Source organism: Tasmannia lanceolata, unplaced genomic scaffold, assembly GCF_043159265.1.
Source record: "Tasmannia lanceolata isolate RefF3 unplaced genomic scaffold, GAP_Taslan_0.1 ptg000023l, whole genome shotgun sequence".
Classification (NCBI taxonomy): domain Eukaryota; kingdom Viridiplantae; phylum Streptophyta; class Magnoliopsida; order Canellales; family Winteraceae; genus Tasmannia; species Tasmannia lanceolata.
The window spans coordinates 35,020,767-35,028,025 of NW_027518700.1; the positions used below are offsets into that span (position 1 = coordinate 35,020,767).

The 7,259-nt window shown below is 39.7% G+C and overlaps 1 long non-coding RNA gene across 1 annotated transcript; it reads left to right on the plus strand.

Moving 5' to 3' along the window:
* Window positions 1-722: 722 nt before the first annotated feature.
* LOC143855671 (uncharacterized) lies at window positions 723-1,793 on the plus strand. Its single transcript, XR_013238034.1, has 3 exons — window positions 723-796; window positions 863-1,092; window positions 1,178-1,793. It is a non-coding gene; the product is annotated as an uncharacterized LOC143855671 (long non-coding RNA).
* The last annotated feature ends 5,466 nt before the right edge of the window (window positions 1,794-7,259 follow it).

Consider the following 7,259-nt stretch of genomic DNA (forward strand, 5'->3'; position numbering starts at 1 on the left):
CCAGAACGATTTAGATTACGATTGGCAGAAGCGGGTGATCAGGCTCCCAATGAAAATGTAGATGTTGCATTTTTATGGCCTAGCACCATCCCAAGTCGCCCCGAACTCTTGGAGAATTGTTGTCGGTTTCATGTATGTGGTGAAGGAGGTGCTAGGGAGAGATCCCTCTTTGGAGGTGTTCCGTTGATGCTGTTGTCCTATAAAGAACTGTTCAGACAGCTGGATTTATCTAAGCCAGCGATCTGATATCAGGTTCATAGATGGTTTGCCCTCTTCTATTCATGGGTGGAAAGGTAGGTTCTTCTATGTGAGCCTAGATGATTCCAACCCGGGTGAGAGATGGGAAGTTTCCTTGGTGTGGGAACCCATAGATACAAAGTCGGTGAGTGAGAAGCCTGAGTTGTCGGGTGATGATCTGGCGACCTTTAGGGCCCTTGAGGCACATCTCCAGAAGGATGGGCCAACAATCTATAGTAAGAACTGTGATAGTGAAGAGACCTTGTCAACAATTGGAGTTAGCTCTGCGACTTCAGCCAGTAGGTGCCTCAGGCCTGGTTGTGATTGGAATTCATGCATCTGTTATTCTTTTGCTTTCACTAATTATATCTTATTCCCTGATTGCCTTATGACTTTTTGTTCTTTGTTCTGTTTCTAGTGATGGACGCTGCGAAGAAGGCCGAGATAAAGCCAGTGATGGCGGGCAAAGCAAGCCGAGCACAGAAAAAGAAGGAATTAGAAGGGTCCTCTGATCGTCCGATTCGGGAGAAGGAAAAGGGGGCTAGGCCTACTACAGCCGGTAAGTCCCTCCCTTCTTTATTGCAGCTTTATAAAGTGACTCGTCCTAAAGATGTCAAAGAATCAGGTGTTGGAGCCGAGACTGGGGCAAAGCGCTTGGCTTCCACCGTTGCGCCAAATGGCAAAGATAAGGTATTTCGTCCATACTGGTCCGTCCTTCGAACAGATACTGCTTTTGCCAATCCGGATGTTGCTCGAGAAATCCTTAAGAAGGTCGTGCTGGAGAAGGATGCTATACGCATTGAGAAAGAAGTTCCCGACACGGCCTTCGGGTCTGGTTTTGCATCTATTTATTAGGTAATTACCCTCATTTCCTTTTCAATTGATTATGTACGGCTTTCGTAGCTCTGGTTGTCTTCTTACTTGCTACTTATATTTGTAGTTGAACTGTTACTGGGCTGATATGGAGAGGAAATCAAACATGTTTACTGAAACCATAACGGATCTCCAGAAAGAGTTAGATCAGGCCAATAAAGACAATGATCTGCTGCTTGCGAAGTGGAAATCATTGAGGGAGGCGAGAAAAAATATGGTTGAGGAGTATAACAGCTTGAAGAACGCTCGGGATGAGAAGATTCGAAGGGCATTGGATGATAAGGCCTTAAAGCATCTGGCAACAAGAAGGAGGCCGTGGATAAGAAGCAGGCTGCGTGCGATGACCTCATTTCTACTGCTTATGCCAAGGCTTTTGATGCTTGCAAAGGCCTTATCCTGAAGAAATATCCTAGTGCTGGTTTTTATTTTGAGGATATTGCTTGAGAGAGTCTGTTCTCCACTCCTTCTGCTGATCTGGTCGATGATTGTGCGGTTGGGGATGCCGATCATGAGCACGACCATGCTCCCACCTTGGTCCCTGATGAGCGGGTTGATGTCACTTTCGTTCCTGATGACCAGGACGCCCCTGGCTCTTAGGCTTTCATCTTCATGTTTCTCAGTTGATGTTTGTTTACTTTGTATTTTGGCTTTGTAGGCCATTCATGGTTTGTATGAACTATTGAGTGGGACTCCGATTGCTTCATTTTTGAGCGATTTTGTTATATTTTGCCCGGTGGATGTTTTACGGCTTGGTATTCAATGAATTTAGAACTCGCCCAAGTTTTGTGATTTTGTTACCTCGTCGATCTATCTTTGATTGTTATCTGAACAATTTTATTTGAGCAAGGGGATGTTTCTAATCGGATCGACCGTGCCTTGATAGAACATGGTCGATCAAATTAAGATTTCTGCCCCCCGGCTGTGATGTGATGGCTTTTACGGGTTGACAGCCATTGGATTTTTTCCGCCTCTTTTCGGGCTTTATAACTTTTTAATCCCACCTAACTTGGTCTTGGCATTCTTCCAAGATCGTTCCTGGAATTTGAATGCACGACCAAGTTAGATGTTTTGGTTTGACCTGAGTTTAAGAACTCGGGTTTATTATTTACCTAACCTGTCATCATGCCTTATCTCTCCCAGCCTGAGGTTGTCCTCTAGTTTTCGGGATGGTTAGCAAGTGACTGGCTTTCTGGTTACCTGGAATGGAATTTTGACATTTATCTCTTTTTTGGAAGCTTGCAATGGACCAAAATCTCATTTCATTTCGTTAACTGTGGACCCCGATCCGGGAGAGAGGTGGGGGACGAGCCCCCAGCAGCCTCTTGGATCATCCACACGTGAAGGAGAGCTCTACCAAGGAACTCTAGAAACGGATGCCACCCTCATAGCATAGCTCGAGTGGTGATATAAAAGAGATACATCTCGATTTGGGAACAAGTCCGGATTCGAAACGTACCTAAACACACTCAAAGTCGCCATCCATGGTATACGGCCATGGATCCTTAAACAAAATAGGCTCCGTATACCATGGATAACCAGAAATATATATGGGTTCGTGCCTGACTACGAATGGAGAAGGTCTGAAGAGCACCCCAAATTCGTCCGAGTGCAAGCACTTAGTCTCTTATGCCATTTATTATTAACCTCGAAGAGTTTCGGGCGAAAATCATATGAAATAGGAACAATTCTCAGGAATCGTCTACCTAAGCATGCATTTCCTGAGGATAAAGAAATAAGCATATACAAAGTGAAATGAAAAATGTGTCACCTAAGCAAAGCTAGGTTATGAGTGACATGCCTAATAGGTGTCTAAGTTCTGGTGGACATACACATGCAAGCTACAGCTAAAGGTATAGTATCAATACAAGAAAGTAAGAAAACACAACAAAACATACAACACAAATCAACTCTATACATGATTGGATAAGATGAATCCTAAAACTCTAATGCGACTTGACTCAGACCAAGATGGTCGTCCATCCCAGATGCTCTACGTATCCCGGCCTCGTGAAGAATCGGAGTCAACGTAGTTCGATGACCTATTCTTAACTACGATGCCTAACCATCTAAAACCGCTATCCTAGACTTGATCCACTAGACTTGACTGATTTTTAAAGCTTTTTACACAATTGCTTAAGTTCATGTGAATTGTAAGTTTTAGGACTCTCTATATGCTCTAACTAATGCAAGTTGGTTAGCCTTAAGCTAATGCAGGTGGACCCTACATTCTATGTGTATCTAGGCTATGCAACCTAGTGAAAACTACGGACTGACTATATGCTTCCTAGTCTAGCTATCGGTTCGACTAAATGTCTAACCGATCGATTCGAGGCCTCCTAACTCTAGAAACACTTACCCGACAGGACACACCATATCAATACAAACAGGACAGACTCCTAACGCTAAAACACCCCAAATAACTAGGACAAACTCCTAACTCTAGGGGAAGATCTTTTTGAAAAAGGTTTTGAAGATTTTTATAATTTCGAAAGATTTGAAATGTTTATTTTTTTAAAAGGTTTGGCTGGACTTGGGATGTGGATCCCAAGCTGCACTACGTACCTCGTGGAAGAGGATCAAGCCAACGTAGTTCGAAACGAACTCTCTTAATACGCTAAAAAGCTTAACACTCCAAATGATTTAAAAGCTTTTGATATTTTTTAAAGTTTTCATATGTTTTTTTTGAATTTTAAGATATTTCAAATGTTTTTGTTTTGGCTTTTAAAGTATTCAAATGTTTTTTTTTCGATTTTTAAAACGTTTTCACTCTTTTGGTCAAAGACCTAAAGAGAACATACAAAACAACAAACTAGGGTAAAACCCTAAAGCTACGGGGAAACCCCGAACAAGCAAACTAGTGTCAAAGACACTTGAACTAAACCTCAAATAAGTAACTGAAATCTAATGTAAAAGAAGAAAGGATAAGGTTCCTAACAAGTCAAACCCGAGCAAGACTAAGCTAGTCTCTAAGGATAAACCTTTAAACCAAACAATATTAAAGAGGAATTACAAATTGAGGTACAAGTAGGAAAAGTTTCTATAAATGAGACACTGTATGCCTCGTATGGGTACCTTTCTATTAAACCAGAGTACACTCCTTAAGGGTAAGCTTTAAATGAGGATTATCTCCAAATGAGAACTGCCTAATGAGACATAGTGTGTCTCTTAATGAGGGTTCTACTATCTAAAAGGTGTCTAAAAGACTGTGTTAGTCTACTAAATAAAGAGGGGAGCATTACTTGGACTGAGCAAGTCCCCTAAGGATGGGCTTGGGCTAGCGCCTTCATCGTCCTTGCAATGATAGGGGTTACTAATGTTCAAAGGCACCTAAAAGGGTAAGAGGCCTCTGCCTAAAGAAGATGAAGAAAGGAGGGTATTACTCAAGAAATTGAATCACTCCCATTGGATATTCAAATGCTAGCTAGGCTAGGATAACCTGCCTCTAAGACATATTACTAAGTATACTTATGGAGGTTAACTATTACCAAACAAATGAGATTCAATCAAAAATCTGCAAATGACTCCATGCTTATCAACTAGCTTTAATAATTCTAAGATGCTATGCAAACTGAAAACAAATGAAGTTCAGATATTAATGAATGTATGCATAATTTCAATAACCTAATCTTGTAAATAATGATATACTCCTAAAATGTTCCTCACAAATATAAGTTATATGAGGAAAAGACAATCTTCTAATTACTTAAAGCATACACACGACTAACTATGGATCAAAAATAATTGCTTAATGACCTATCGTCAGCGATCACAAGATCAGATATGTATAAAAAAAACAAGTAGGGGCTAGATTTAGAAGTTAGTAGCTGACTCTCCTGCATGAATTATGCGTTTTCCCCAAATATATTTCACAAAGTACCCCAATAATCCCCTAAAAGATTTGTAAAAGTACTGCTACTGCTCCTAGATATCTATAACCAATTTGAAGAGAAGAATATGTGCTCTAATGTAACAACTACTTAACCACAAATCACAGACTCAAACATACAACCACCCAGCCATGATTAAAACAATACCATATACCCGCTCACATGTATTGACTACGGTATTAAATGAATGTGCAAGATGTAACTCCAAACAGTAACATGAATTATAGCTTGAGGTTTAAACCGTAGAACACTATCAAATTAATCCACAAGCACAACACCTGAACAGGGGATAAAAAAAAACCTCCTATTATATATTATGACCTGAGATATTCTAAACTGAGTAAACAGCAGTGTACACATAAGGCAACTCTGTTTAGAATACAACTATTAACATAATTCTATAGCAAGTGATTCTCTCTAAACACCATAAATTTCCATGAACAGCTAAAAATAAGATTCATATATTTATAAAAATATCTCAACCTGATGAAGATAAAATATCAGAAATACGGATTGCCATCCTTTAATAATCATTTATAAGGGGCATGCAATGGGGTTGAATCTGTGCTAAACACAGGGGCTGGATTGTGAGTAAAATCTGTGCTCAAACAGGGGCTAAAGTGAGCAAAATCTGTGCCTGATGTTATAGAACATGATACAGCTAATTAAAAAGAAAATGCTGTAAGATAATGTGAACACTAAAATGTTAAATGAACTATACATATGAGTGAGCTAAAAATTATGAACTCTAAAGGAACAAGTGGGCTATACATAATAAAGTTACAAAGTAACTACAAGTATTAAAATTGAAGTGAGAACTGCACATGATAAAGTGACATAGGGTGTGTTTGGCGTACCGTTTGAAATAGCGTTTAAAACGCCATTTTGTAAAATGGTGTTTTGGTTCAAAACGGTGTTTTGCCAAACGGCGTTTTCATGTTTGGTTGGAAATATCAAAACGGCGTTTTAAACGGCAAACGGAGGTATTGTGTGTTTGGTTGCAAATGCCCCAAAACAGAGTTTTAGTGGTAAAATGACCAAAAAGGGCATTGTTTGGTTGGCTTCAATGTAACTCAACTACTTTCTCATTAGGCCCAATATTAAAAGGTCATTAGGATCTCATTCAAACACTATTAAAATTAAACATCATTGCCACAAAAAAAAGGCTATACCTTTGGGGTTCTTCTCCTTCTTCTTAACGGCCGGATTTGCCGGATTTGACGAACGAGTGGAGGCATTGAGGCAGTGAGGCAGACGAGTGGGTTTGCAACTTTGCAAAGTAGATGAAGAAAGTAAGAAACTAGGGTTTCTTTTAATTCTTTTGTCTTTAAAAAATCAAAATTAAGATATCATATAATGATATCAGCAGCCCCTTGTTTTGAATTAAATATTAACAATTTAATAAATTTGTGTCCTCATGAATGATATTAACACCCCCACTTTTTTGGTATTTGACGTAACGCATAAAGTCGCACGCATATATGTAAAAATGGGTTTTGGTGAGGGCAAACACGTAAAAACCCACAGCCCAAAAACTCCGTTCAAAACGGCGTTTTGCAAACGGACCTCCCCCCCTCCGTTTGCAAAACGCCGTTTTGAGGGTTCAAAACGGTGTTTCAAACGGTGTTTCAAACGGTGGCTGCACACCCAAACACTCCCAAACGGCCATTTGGCCCCAAAACGGTGTTTCAAACGCCAAACGGTGTTTTAAACGGTATGCCAAACATGCACATAAAAGCCATACTTTACGAAGCAAAACGAAGGCTACAAAACCATGGGTATGAGAAGGGTTAAAGGGCTGTACCTATCAAGTATTAAGAGGCTGCTACAATCAAAGGTGTGGGGGCTATGGAGATTGAAGTTTGGGGATCTGTAAAATTCAAGGTAGATGACCAACAGTTGAGGAGTTAAAAAACAAAAAAATGGAATAAAAGGTGATGTCGAATGAGGGTTTGGGTTCAAATTTATTTGAAGATGGTGTAGTTGAAGGAAAAGAAAGCAGTCATGGCATTGATTTAATGGGGTTAGAGAAGGTGATGTTGGAAATGAGGAAGAAAAGATGGAGATGAAAGCTAATGGTGAATCAAAAAAAAAAAAAAAAAGGTCCTGCATCTCAAAACTCAAAATAGATGTTCTAAAAAAAATCCTACACAACTATGCACATGACATCATGCTATCTGTCCATTTAAAACAATTAATTGAGATTATCATTATATCCTTCCATCCATTGACACATCCAACCCAAAATCAATTTGCTCTCAC